Genomic DNA, 15,130 nt, shown 5'->3' with positions numbered 1-15,130 from the left:
GTATTTTGGAAGAGCCGCCTGCCAGTTTGTTGGGGTTTAAGGAAAGGTAGGTTACGGTGACACAATTTGACATTTCATGGGTGGTATGAGTGTTCTTCATTGTTAATGGGATTGCCCAGAGTGTGTTACATGTTACATTTCATCTACTCCTTTACTGAGGTTTAGTGATGATGAGGAAGGATATTGGTCAGTAGAGGACATGCAGGGCCTGCAGCTAGTGGTGGTGGGAATAGGACTTGGGTTTGTGCAATTGTGTTTGCAGTGTGCGCCCTTTATTATAAGCAAATTCATTAATTAGAAGAGGTGTCTGTCTACTTTTGGACATTTATCTCAGCGTTTATCCTGTATATCTCAGCCAAACAATATTATTACACACAAAAGCATTAAACTAGTTAAAACTGGCAAAAATATTCTATGCAATTTGCTAGTACAGACCACGCCAGTAGAGGCTGAGACGGGGAGGTGAACTCATAAGTCTTTGGGGAGGAGTTCAGGGTGGCTTATGAATGTGTATGAAGCCTTACCCCAAAAATTACTGGAATGCTGGTCCTTAAGTGCTACAGAATACATTCTACTAACTCACCACAAATTAAAACACTATCTTCAAGCAAGTAACTGTTCCCTGGACATATGAAGGCTGTTTGTTCTCATTCAGAACTGAACTTGCACAGAAGAATTATTTGACTAAAGAACAACAAATGTTGAACTGTGCAGTTTTGGAGCCTTACAGAATTTTGCACAATTAAACCCCTATATCAGAAATGTGGAGACAGTAATGTTGGTTAAGGCTTAGGTTTGTGTGTATATTGAATGCCCATAAGAGTAAAAGCTATTGTCTGCGTGTCTCAAATCCTGGAAGTTAAACCTTATCTGGACTCTGTGGACTTTCCTACATCAAATTGTTATGTGTAAAATCACAGAAGATCTGCATGATTTGTCTGTGCGTTATGTCAAATAGACCAGTATGGAATTTACCAGGCTTATTTCAGTGGGACTTAGCAGGTCCTATTATCTTGACATCTTTCTCCCGAATAAATGCCATACTGCATTTATGCAATATTTAGTTTCAAACTGTTTTAACTGAACATTTGTCAGTTTTTTTTGCATGTTCTCATTTTGTTTTTGCTTTCTTCTGATTTTACACTGATTATACACAGGCGTCAAACCCAAGGAAGAGGGCAGCCCTGCTGCAGGTTCTGCTGTAGTACATGAGGGAGGATTCAAAATTTATAATGATGTGTGAGGTATGTTTAAGTTGCTGGAACAATTTAAAAATTATGATGAAATTATGAGATTATGATTATGATGATTATTATGAATTATGAGAAATCTCTCCCAACTACATCTACGTAGATGTGGCTCTGGTGATTGGAAAGCAATTTACCATTCACAATTTTGGTATTATACCAAATGCTTTTCAAATCTTGATTTTGCTGTTTTATGCATTGAGTATGAACACCAAAGGACTCGTGTATATACCTCAAAGGATATTCCTGAGATAAAGAGAGCATTTATTGTTGGAATTATTATTTTCATTTGTTTGTTTGTTTGTGTAATCTCTAAACCAATTTTCTGCTCAAGGGCCACACCTGGATTTAAAAATTGACAAGTGGGCTGAGAGGTGGGGGTTTAATTAATTAAGTTATGTGAACGTTTATGTGATTCTGTAATGTAACTTTTTATTGTTATCTTTGTTTCTACTTGGTGTATTGCAGTCTAAACAAAACTAATACAGTGTTTAAAGCTGCACTTTCAACAAAATGGTTTATGTGTGACGTCTTGAACCAGCCTAGTGGTTAAATTACACTGGCGTGATCGGTGACTCCAGAGGGGTAGTAGCACTCAACTTTAATGGCAAATGTCACTAACAAATATCTGTAGACCTAATAAACTCGGCTTTAGCAGAGGTCAGTAGTGTGTGGCGCGCACCATCTAGTGGACTCACTTAAATGCAGGAAAAAGGTGAAATTAATGTGGTTTAGGCCAATTTTGTAAATATTCAGAGGGCCGGATAAAAGAGCCTAACGGGTCGTAGTTTGCTCACCACTGCTCTAAACCATTCAGTCGTCCATTCAATCATTCATTCATTCATTCATTCATTTACCCAACCCTTGATGATCACAGCTAGCCAGTATTGGTTTTGTGTCTATTCCCATGCTCATGGAGATTTTGCTGGATTCTCTGAATCTTTTAATATTATTATGTGCTGTAAATGAAGAAATCCTTAATGAAAATGACCTTAATGAAATGTGGTGCAGGTCTAAGTAAGTAAGGTTTTTGCCACACGGCTCCTGGGCCTTGGGAACCTGAGCTTGATCCTTGACTCGGACACTGTCTGTAAAAAGTTACTTTTCCCTATGTCTGCGTGGGTTTCCTTCAGGTGCCTCAAGTGGCTGGATTGAGTGATCAGGAACTATTCTGTTGTCATTTATGACTTTCACTAGGGTAAATATATAAGGTAACACAGGCCAGTTTACCTTTAATATGGGAATAAAAAGGGTTAGTCTCAATTTGCACCCTATATGTACTAGTTAGTGTACTATTTAAGCTGTCAGCCATTTTGTAGTGCACTCATTCTCAATGGAAAAGTTCACTCCCTATATAGTGCACTAAACCCACAATGCACAGTAAATATAGTTACAAACATTAATCTAACCGGCCTACCTAACTGAACAAAATGTAATGCTAATGCAGTTAACTTAAACTAACGTGAATAATGTTAATAAAATACAATATACAATGTAATAACTTCTATAAAAATACAGTATAAGGAAACAGCACTAACCCTAAAACAGTAAGAACATTACTGTAACACTAGTTATAAAACACTATGTAAATACACTGATTACACCAACCCTTAATGTTCTATAACTAATTCTAATTATTTAACGTATCAAAATAAATATCTGATTAAATTTAACCGATTAGAAATTAATATTTGAACTATTCAAACTATAACTATAACTCAAGATGACCATTTAATGTTATTTAGAGCTGGTTTAGATTTAAAATTTAAAATGGCCAGAACGAAGTCGCAGAATGAAGGACGTACTACTGTGTAATATTTGCATTTACAATCTGACTAGTAAGAACAGTAAGTTAAAAACAAAGCTGAAGTTGGCTACTTATTCGCCAGTTTCTTCCTTTAAGATATCAGAAGTACAAAAGGCGAATAAGTTCAAGATATATGGCAAGACATTTAAGCTTTTAATAGTTTTTTCTTGATATCAAGAATTCAATTTACACATTTGAAAATTCAGTTGTTACTAGTAAAAATGTTATGTTTAGTAAGAAAAGTAAGAATTTAAATCTTACTAGTATTTTTATATTTATATTTTTATATTGAATTACTGATATCAGGAATTTAATATTTACCAGTAAAAAATTAATTCTTGATATCAGAAAATACAGTTTCACTGGTAAAAATTACATTTCTGATTACAAAAATTGAATTTATACTAGCGAAAATAACATTTTTATCATTAAGAATTAAATTGTTAATAGTGAAAATTACATTTTGGATATCAATAATTTATTTATTACTAGTAAAAATATTTCCCCCATTAAATATGGCAAGCCATTTTAATTTTTAATCATTTGTTCTTGATATCAAGAATTCAATTTGCACATGTGAAAATTAAATTGTTACTAGTAAAAAAAAGCTATGCTTAAACCTTACTAATAAGATTTCAATTGTCAATAGTGAATATTTAATTTCTGATATCAGGAATTTAATATTTACTAGTAAAAAATTAAAATCTTGATATAAGTAATAACATTTTCACTAGTAAAAAAAAAACTTTATCAAATATTTAATGTTTACCTGTGAAAATTTAATTTCTGATATCAACAAATTAAATTTTTACTAGTAAAAATTTAATTTTTTACTACATACACATGCAGCAACATATACACATCACACTAATATAGTGTATATACACAGTCACACTAATAATTTGCAGTCTCCTCTTGATTGTGGAATTAAAGGATTGTTGATAGAAAGAGGTTTTGGCTGGGTTTATCTTAAAATTATACAATTTTTATTTTTTATTTTATTTATTTTTTATTTTATTTATTTTTTATTTTATTTTTTTATTTAATTTTATTTTTTGAATTTATGTTTTTTATTTATTTTTATTTGCTAAGGCTGTGAGATTAATAAAACCAAGCTTGTTCCTTCAAAGCCAATGTCTCTTATTTCTTTATACTTCACATCAGTTGTACAGCAAACACGATTACGTTGTGACAACGTTGAAATGTAATTCCTCAGAAGGCTGTGACAACGTTGTGACAACTTCCCAGAAATTCTGAGGAATTTCATTTCAACGTTGTGACAACGTAGTGACAATCAAAAAGACAACGTTGTGGGCACCAAAAAAAATATGTTATCACAACTTTGTCACAACGTAACCGTGTTTGTTGGGTATCAAGAATTCAATTTGCACATGTAAAAATTCAGTTGTTACTAGTAAAATAATCTATGTGTACTAGTGACAATTTAAATCTTAAACTTTTAAAACTTTTGTTTCTAAAGTGTAGTTGCCTTTTTGGAGATAATGTACAAGAAAATAAGCCAAAGGTGCATGGTATAGAAGTCATGTTCATATGCTGCCATCTACTGGCGACAGAATGCAATTACTACACGATTTAATGTGGAACATAAAATCTTAAACTTAAGCGTTTTTCTTCTGTATTCCCTGAAGTCCCTGACATGTAAATAAACTTATGAACTTTCTCACTGACGGAGCACTGGATCGTATTATTACGATGTAAGCAACTTTACAGAAAAATACGCCCAATATCAGTTAAAATTAACACACCTGGCAACCGTGGCGGAACATGGGGCAACTAATGCACGCAATGACTACAATTCAGATATCGGAAAATATCTTTTTGACTAGTCAAATTCGAATTTGAGATATCTTTAATATTAATTCAGGATTTATAACTCAGAAGATGACGAAATTGATGACGTCATTAGAGATGTCTTAAAGGCAAAAACGTGCTTTACAAGTACACAAGGCATTGCTTGCTGACCTTTATTGGTAAAATGTTATTTGGATATACAGGGTTTGGACAATGAAACTGAAACACCTGTCATTTTAGTGTGGGAGGTTTCATGGCTAAATTGGACCAGCCTGGTGGCTAATCTTCATTAATTGCACACTGCACCAGAACAGTGTGTGAAGGTTCAATTAGCAGGGTAAGAGCACAGTTTTGCTCAAAATATTGCAATGCACACAACATTATGGGTGACATACCAGAGTTCAAAAGAGGCCAATATGTTGGTGCACTTCTTGCTGGCACATCTGTGACCAATACAGCAAGTGTTTGTGATGTATCAAGAGCCACGGTATCCAGGGTAATGTCAGCATACCACCAAGAAGGACGAAACACATCCAACAGGATTAACTGTGGACGCAAGAGCAAGCTGAAAACATAAAAAACATAAAACCACGGCTGCCCAAATTACGGCAGAATTAAATGTGCACCTCAACTCTCCTGTTTCCACCAGAACTGTCTGTCGGGAGCTTCACAGGTTCAATATACACGGCCGGGCTGCTATAGCCAATGCCATGTCAATGCCAAACGTCGGTTTCAATGGTGCAAGGAGCGCAAATCTTGGGCTGTGGACAATGTGAAACATGTATTGTTCTCTGATGAGTCCACCTTTACTGTTTTCCCCACATCTGGGTGAGTTACAGTGTGGAGAAGCCCCAAAGAAGCATACCACCCAGACTGTTGCATGCCCAGAGTGAAGCATGGGGCTGGATCAGTGATGGTTTGGGCTGCCGTACCATGGCATTGTGCTAGATGGGCGCATCACTGCCAAGGACTACAGAACCATTTTGGAGGGACCATGTGCATCCAATGATTCAAACATTGTATCCTGAAGGAGGTGCTGTGTATCAGGATGACAATGCTCCAATACACACAGCAAGACTGGTGAATGATTGGTTTGATGAACATGAAAGTGAAGTTGAACATCTCCCATGGCCTGCACAGTCACCAGATCTATATATTATTGAGCCACTTTGGGGTGTTTTGGAGGAGCAAATTTCAGTTTCATTGTACCAACCCCTGTACTTAATACTGCTAAGCTTCACCCTGTTTTAAGCTAAAAAATACATTTAATTTCTTCATATGGTAGGTGCATGTGTGTGTATTTGTACTTCAAATGCTTGTTGATTAAATGGATAAACTATATTACACAGTGCATTAATTATTATTGTATTTTTCACGGTATTATACACATAGACAAGTTGTTTCCCTTTAGTTTATTGAAGCTGGAGCGCATTTCAATCCTGCTGAAAATTGTCAAGGGCGGCTTACAGTTTCATCCATAAAACATTTGAGAGTATTAAAAGGAAGGAGCATTTGGCCTACAGAAATGTGTTCCCCCTTTGAGATTAAAGCAGAGTGCAGAAAATGTGTTAAAAGATTTTATTGTTATTTTAACTATATCATCAGTTTAGAAAGTAGGAGTGAACCAACTCACATTTATACTGGGAATACAGGGGTGTAATCTTTTTAACTGGGGCTACAGAAATGTGTTTCCCCTTCTCTTAGAGTGCAATTAAGAGTGTAAAAAGTATGCTAAATATTTATCACCATAAGTTGATAAATATAATAACACCATACAGTATAGACTGTAGGTTACAGTAAACTAACCTTTATACTGGGAATACAGGGGGGAACCATGTTAACTGGGGGCTATAGACGTGTTTCCCCTACTATATTAAAGTTACAGTGCATTTACAATTCAGTAATTATACAGAGATTTATTGCTATGTGATCAGTTTGGACAATAAGTTACAGTGGACAAACACACTTATATGATTTCTATATATCAAAATCATATATATATCAAAACCTCTATATTTTAAAAATAACTAAGACAATTTAATTGACAGCAATATATAAAAGAATCTATATCAATGATAAGAATTTTTTGTCCAGGGGAGTGTGTCAAGTCATATACCCTTCAATACAGTATTAACCTTCCAACACAACTTCAGTAACCTGGATTAACTTTTATTTTATTTATAATACTATGTGGCTTCCCTTCCTGGATCGGGCCTTTTCATGGCAGATAGGTTTGTGTGGTGTCATGACTTCCAGGGCTATGTCGTCGGGAACTGTTAGATCCCAACAGGTCTGGAGAGAGCCTGGTGGCCGGGCAGTCCACATAACCTGGCCGGGCTCAGCCCGAAAAGCATGGGAGGATCATGTGGGCTCACCACCCACAAGATCCAGAGTAGGGGGGAGAGAGGTACCAGCTAGATATAGTTGGGCTCACCTCTACATACAGTGTGGGCTCTGGAACCAAATTCCTTGATAAGGGTTGGTCTCTCTCCTACTCAGGAGTTGTGGAGGGTGTGAGGATGCTCACAATTCCCCGGCTGGTGGCTGTGCAGTTGGACTTTGTCCCAGTAAACGAGAGGGTCGCTTAAATGTGGCTTGGGCTAGCAGAGAGGAAAACTTTGACTGTTGCGTGTGCATATGCACCAAACAGCAGCTCAGAGTATTCAGTCTTATTTGAGAGAGTGAGTGGAGTTCTAGAGAGGATTCCATGCACTAACTCTCTTGTTTTGCTGGGGGAATTCAATGCTCACGTTGGCAATGACTGGGAAAGCTGGAAAGGCGTGAATGGGAAGAACAGCCTGCTTGATCTGAACCAGAGTGGTGTGATGTTATTGGAGTTCTGTGCTAGTCATGGTTTGTCCATAACAAACACCAAGTCAATGTGGCTCATAAGTGTACTTGGTACCAGAGCTACCTGGGACAAAGGATAATGATCGGCTTTGTAAGGCCATATGGTTTGGACACTCAGGTAAAGAGAAGGTGTATGATCATTTTCAGTGATGGTTGGAGTGCCATGTCATCTGCTGGTGTTGGTCCAAAGGGTTTTCTGAGGTCTAAGATCAACACAGCCATCTACAAGGAAGTTTTTTGTATTGGTCATAAGTAATATTCTAATTTTCTGAGATACTGAATTTGGGGTTTTTATTAGTTGTCAGTTATAATCATCAAATTAAAAGAAATAAACACTTGAAATATGTCAGTCTGTGTGTAATGAATGAGTATAATATACAAGTTTCACTTTTTGAATGGAATTACTGAAATAAATCATTAATAAATGTTAGTATATATAATAAACTACTTCACATGCTTTTGTTTTAACGTGTAACATAAAAACCTAGATCATTTGTTGGGTGGTCTTTACATCTGACCACATTCAGGCATGAAATGGCTTCAGCAAAAAGAATAATAAACTAGAGCCGCTATCTGCGGGTTCAAGCACTAACTGGCTTAATATGGCAGTCAAGTCAAATCTGACAACTCCTGTAGTATGCATTGACCGGGAGAGGATGTATTGACATTTGTGGCTATGGCAAAAATGTTAGACATTGAGCCAAGTAGGTATGTGCAGTGTCAGATTATTTGTAATAGGTGATTGTGTTAGTGACGTGTGTTCTACAGTGTCTGAGGTGTGTTTGTTTCTGTGTGATGTGTGTGACGTCAGAGGGCCTTTGTCCGATTTTAAAAGCACTGCTCACAAATTACATACATCACACAGACTCCTTCAGAATAGTAATATTGTATATTATTATATAATATAAACTTGTATATTACAGGTGCTGATCATAAAATTAGAATATCATGAAAAAGTTTATTTATTTCAATAATTCCATTCAAAGAGTTAAACTTATATGTTTATGTTATAATATGTATATTATACTCATTATTACATGCAGACTGATATCTCAAGTGTTTAATTATAATCATCAAATTAAAATAAGTAATCAGAAAATACCTTTTGTTATGGTTTGTTTTATTCTGATGTACTGAATGAGGGTAAATGGCCACTTGAAGAGGTATAGGTGACTATAATTTTTAATTTTTAAGGATCTTAACTTCCATATAGATCAACAAAACAATATATAGTTTTGTAGTTCTATCTGGTGGTGAAAGAATTTACTACTGTAGCATAGTGTTGCTAAGCAGTTATAGTCTTTCAGGTTAGAAATGCATATACAGAACTATTTAAGGGAGTACTACTCTATGGATATTTTCCTAACATGGAACATATGTGGTATCAGCTTAATCCTAAAGACCTGACCTATAATAATTATCAATGAAATGTTGAACTTTCATCACTATGTTGCTTACAGGCCCCTCCCAATAATAGAGATCCAGCATGAACTCTACAAGTCCCCTTGATCAGTATGAGAATCAGATGACATGATTAAATTGTGGTGCCACTGCAATCCTAGATGGCGCTATAACACAAAAAAGCTCATTTAATCAGTTATTGTCCAATTGTAGTGCCCCCTTTTGGTGGATTTGATTTTTGTACATTGTACATGCTTCTTCAGAGAAAGGCCCTACATACGCATGTCAAATTTGTTCTGAACTGGGCTTAATTTGTTTGAGTTACAGCTGAAAGTATGTTTAAAGCTCCACACACATCAATTAATTGATATATTATATATAATTATATATAACAGTTTGTCCAAATGTTGAACTTTTTGATAATTGACCTACAGACTCTGCAGATTCTAACAAGGTCATTTGTTTGGGAATAGAGCGAAATTCCACGGACTAGTTCGAAAAAATTCAATTGTAAATAACTGGCAATTGTAGTTGCAAGAGCTGTCAAAAAATGCTTCGTATTTTCTCAAAGTTGTGAGGCCCTCTGCAGAGTATACAGAGCGGTAAACTGCGTGTCAGTATGCTTTTCTCTGAGATATATTTTCTTGATATAGCACCCCCTAATGGCTAACGTTACGAAACTTTTTATACAAAAAATCCTTGGACTAGTTTGCAAAAGTAGGTTTTGCAATTTTACTCTGGGGATATGTATTCACCTCCTTTGCTATGAGCCCCCTAAAGAGTTCTGATGCAACCAGTTACCTTCAGAAGTCACATGCTTAGTGAAAGATTGGACACATGTGACTTGATAAGTGTCACATGATCTGTCAGTATATACACATAGCGTGAGAACAGTATTTGGATTATTTCTGCTTAATTGTGGTTATTAATTATGGATCATCATCATTATTATTAAGTTTAGATAATACTAATAAATTTATCATAAATGTATATACCATTTCCCCACTAGAATGTGGGTTTTCAGGATCTTCAGAATCTTCAATGACAGGCTCTATACAACAATTTTATTTGAAATTAAAGAACACTTTATTGGAAAGAAACAAATATTTCATTTGATAGACATAGCACAATTATTATAACCTCACAAATGGGGATCAATGCAGATTAAACCCTTCTTATGAGTCTTATCAGTGGCTAGGCTTGTGTGACTAATGTTCTTATTCTAATGAAAACTAACTAATGATTAAAATGCAAGTTTACCAAGGGAGTAGACATCAACTCTGAAAATAATATCCGAGCCTTACTGTGACGCAGTTCTTGCCCACCAGTGGATCAGTGCAGCGGATCAAATGCCGTTGGCCTGTTCCTTAAGACTTGGGAGGTGTCCATGTGCTGATGCCTCCGGAGGGAGTGGTCGCCTCAGCAATGAAAAGTGACTGCTTCTGCGGCTTTGTCCTGAGCAGGAGCGACTGTTACACCCCACCCACTCTTTTGTATGATTACATCTATGGGTATCAAGGGATGGGTATAACAAGGAGTGTGTGATGCAATGTGGAAGTGAGGGAAACAGAGTGCTCTTTTCAACTTTTATCTCAAGCAAAAATACAGGGTACAATAAAGCAAAAGCAGCAGTAGTATGATAATGGTTTAAAATATACAACAATGCAAATATAGTTGTAACAGTAAAGTGTAAAGACAACAAACAATCCAAAATGTTAAAATTAATCAAACACTACTGGGTAGATTGTGGATGGTACCAAAGAAAATAAAAAAAAAACTAATTCTATAACAAATAAAACTAACCTACCCTAAAATACAAATATGGCATCCACCCCTTACCTTGTGTATATACAAAGGGTTGATCTTAACATGGAAATGTATAGGCGCCTGTACTTGCCTGTCCACACCAGCAGTGGTAGAGATTTTTAACAAGGGAAAAGCAATCAACAGTTTTCAAAATGGCTAAAGTGAAGATAGGATAAAGCTAAGCTACTAGCAGCATAACTAGGCCTCAAACTTTAACTAGAGAATGTAATGAAGTAATCTCAACAGCAACAATAACCTCAATTGAAGCTAGCAACAAAAATCAAGCAGAATAGCAGCAACATCCAACACTCATAAATGCAGAAATCTCCCTTATCTTGTTCCCCTTCCTTCTGTTCCACCTGGTGGGCTTTATATCCAAGAGGTCGCGCCTCTTTCAGGTGCACAGCTTCTCCTATTGGAAGATCAGGACAGAAGCTCCCCCATTGGCTGAACAGACAGACAGAGAGACAGACAGACAGACAGACAGACAGACAGACAGACAGACAGACAGACAGACAGACAGACAGACAGACAGACAGACAGACAGACAGACAGACAGACAGAGAGAGAGACAGACAGACAGAGAGACAGAGACAGACAGAGACAGACAGAGACAGACAGAGACAGACAGAGACAGACAGAGACAGACAGAGACAGACAGAGACAGACAGACAGAGACAGACAGACAGAGACAGACAGACAGAGACAGACAGACAGAGACAGACAGACAGAGACAGACAGACAGAGACAGACAGACAGAGACAGACAGACAGAGACAGACAGAGACAGACAGAGACAGACAGAGACAGAGAGAGAGAGAGAACGAGAGAGAACACCACAAAGCACCTGGCACTAATCGAGGAGTCCATCAGAACAAACAGAACCCACTGGACTTCACGATTACTGAGCAGGAGCTTAAAGAGAAAATTAAAAAACTAAAACCGAACAAAGCATCTGGACCTGACGGCATCTTAAACGAGATGCTAAAATGCACCTGTTCAAAATTCCAATTGGCCACTTTAAAGCTGTTTAACCTGGTTCTGAGTGTAGGTCACTTCCCTGAGATCTGGAACCGTGGACTGATAACACCCATCTTTAAATCTGGAGATAAATTCGACCCCAATAACTACAGAGGCATCTGTGTGAACAGTAACCTGGGGAAGTTACTGTGTAGTGTTTTAAACTCTAAATTATTACACTTCCTTATGAAGCACAGTGTCTTGAGTAAGAGTCAGACCGCACGTCTGATCACATTTACACCCTACATGCCCTGATTGATAAATACGTTGTTCAAAATAAATCCAAAATATTTGCATGTTTTATTGACTTTAAAAAGGCATTTGATTCCATTTGGCACCAGTGATTATTTTATAAACTTTTACAAAGTGGTGTAGGGGGTAAAACCTATGATCTGATTAAATCAATGTATACATCGAACAAATGCGGTATAAAAATTGGCAACAAACAAACAAACTCCTTCTCTCAGGAGCACGGAGTGAGACAGGGCTGCTGCTTAAGCCCAACACTATTTAACATTTATATAAAGGAATTGGCCCTGATTCTGGAGCGTTCTGCAGCGCCCGGTCTCACTCTGCACGACTCAGATTAAACTCCTGCTCTACGCAGACGACCTGGTTCTGCTGTCCCCCACAGAGCAGGGTCTACAGCAGAGCCTGGACCTGCTGGAGCAGTACTGTCAGAACTGGGCCCTGACAGTCAACCTTAAAAAGACAAACACAATGATATTTCAGAAGAGATCCAGATCTCAGGGAGCAACACACACATTTCTATTAGGTATAAACCAAATTAGTCACTGTTCAAATTACAATTATTTAGGCCTCAACATTAGTTCATCAGGGACCTTCCATCAAGCAGTGAATGAACTGAGAGGAAAAGCACGCAGGGCTTTCTACGCCATAAAACAACACATTCCTGCAGAAATCCCAATCAGAATCTAAAGCTGTTTGAATCTGTAATTGAACCCATCGCCCTTTATGGCAGTAAAGTGTGGGGTCCGCTAACCGATCAAGATTTTGGCAAATGGGACAAACACCCGAATGAGACCCTGCATGCAGAGTTCTGTAAAAGTATTCTAAAGGTGCACAGGAGCACCACGAACAACGCATGCAGGGCAGAATTAGGCCAGTATCCATTAATTATAAAGATACAAACAAGGGCGATCAAATTCTGGACACACCCTCCCTAACACACACTAACCCTCAATCAGCTCAAGACCAGAAAACAGCAGATCTGATCAGACCCGACCAAATTACTGCACGAATAAAAGAACAGTAAAGACACTATTGGGAAACTCAAACTAAATCACAGAGTAAAATGCAATATTATCTGGCCCTAAAGCGGCAGTACACTGTGGCACAGTACCTCAGCACAGTGACTGACCGAGACCTGAGAACCACCCTGACCAGGTACAAACTCAGTCAGCACAGTCTGGCCATAGAGACTCAGTAGCAGAGACTCTGCCAGCAGTGCGGCTTCAGTCGACCTGAGACAGAGCTGCACTTCCTCACAGAATGCCCAAAGTACACTGAGCAAAGAGTTCTAAATTAAATTTAGCGAAATACACCCGTCCTTCACAGCCCTGACCCCCACAGACAGACTCCCGTATCTCCTGGGAGAACAGAGAGAGAGCTGCACTCTCGCAGCCCGATACGTCCTCACCTGCCATCCCAAAAGGGACAGTGAGTGACCCTGTCAAACACCCAAACACACACACTCTATGACCCCATATATAACCTTTTCCCCCAGTTCCAGTCACTGTGGTAAATGTTGCCAAGTGTTTCCAAGTTCTAAAAAGTTACCCCCTGTATTTATTTAATTCAATAATTTATTGTTGAATTCAATTTTTATGTTCTTCTTAAATTGTAAATTGTAACTCAGGCTTTGACAATACAAATGTAACTAATTCAACTAAGTCATGTCAATAAAGCACCTTGAATTGAGAGAGAGAGAGAGAGAGAGAGAGAGAGTCCTCTGTCCAGTTCTAAGATGGGTCCTTGTTAGCGTCTTTCCTCAGAGTGAGCGAGAAGTGAAAAGAAAAGTGCTCTTATCTTTTCTTTCTCCGAGTGAGTTTGGGTCTGCCAGCGTAGTTCTGAATCTTTTTCTAGCTCCCTTTTCTTTTGGTTCGATCCTGTCGGATCCTCCGTTAACCTCTGTTCCTTTTTCAACTCCTCTCCTTTCTGGCTGTCCAACTGTTTTATAGTTAGCGCCGTTACGCCCACTTAAGAGGTAGCCATTCTCTAATTGGCTACTGGCCCTGGGGAATGCACGTGACCGTCATGTGGTCTGAGTCATGGGAATTTAACTTTGCTTAGGTGGATAAAACTTCTTGTATATTTTAGCATTAATTCCTTTCCTGAGTTAATACATGGAGTATATTGATATAGGTACACAAACTATTCTAGTTATTAGAGATTAATTAATATTCTTTTAAACTGAGCAAGGAATTGATCTTGTTGTTTGCTTAAATTCATATAAAATCATGTAGGCAAGGTTAAAATATATGTACATGAGGATAACATAGAAAATCACATGATTAAACAATAATAATACATTTGGTAATGCATAAACTGGATTAGGAAATGCATAGGTGTCCATGATAACTCCTTTTGGGACAGAGAGAGAGAGAGAGAGAGAGAGAGAGAGAGAGAGAGAGAGAGAGAGAGAGAGACATGGAATAAGTGGGTGCTTTTGGTGACATATGATTTTCCAAATGTCCACTTGGGGGCACTGTTAGTCCATGCTGTTTCTTCTGGGTTGAACTATGAATGTTTGATTTAAAATTTCACATTCAGTTAAAACTTCCTTGCCATCGAGTGTCGTATCATTTCGACTGTCTCAAAGTCCTGTCCATTGATATAAGTTTCCGTTGGAGATTTATCAGTAGGAGAATTTAACCTCAATAGTTTTCTTTTAGAGAAAACTTGAGAGGGTGTTGACTTATTCTCCTTTGGGCCATCTGTTGATTTTTTTTTTCCTAGATTAAGTCTAGATTTAGCTTGACAAATGCTTCTGGGGGGTCCTGGGGCCTCAAGTTTTCTCTAAAAGAAAACTATATGACGTGATGACTTTATGAGTTAGTTATCAGGATCTCATGACTGATTTAATGGAGCTATTTGTTAGTCTAAAGGTGGTCTGATGGTCATAAACAGTGCTTACAGACCTCTTAGTGTAGGGACCTTCTCCTGCA

The sequence above is a fragment of the Hoplias malabaricus genome, chromosome 17 (genome assembly GCF_029633855.1).
Source record: "Hoplias malabaricus isolate fHopMal1 chromosome 17, fHopMal1.hap1, whole genome shotgun sequence".
Classification (NCBI taxonomy): domain Eukaryota; kingdom Metazoa; phylum Chordata; class Actinopteri; order Characiformes; family Erythrinidae; genus Hoplias; species Hoplias malabaricus.
Note: the sequence above shows the minus strand (reverse complement) of the source record.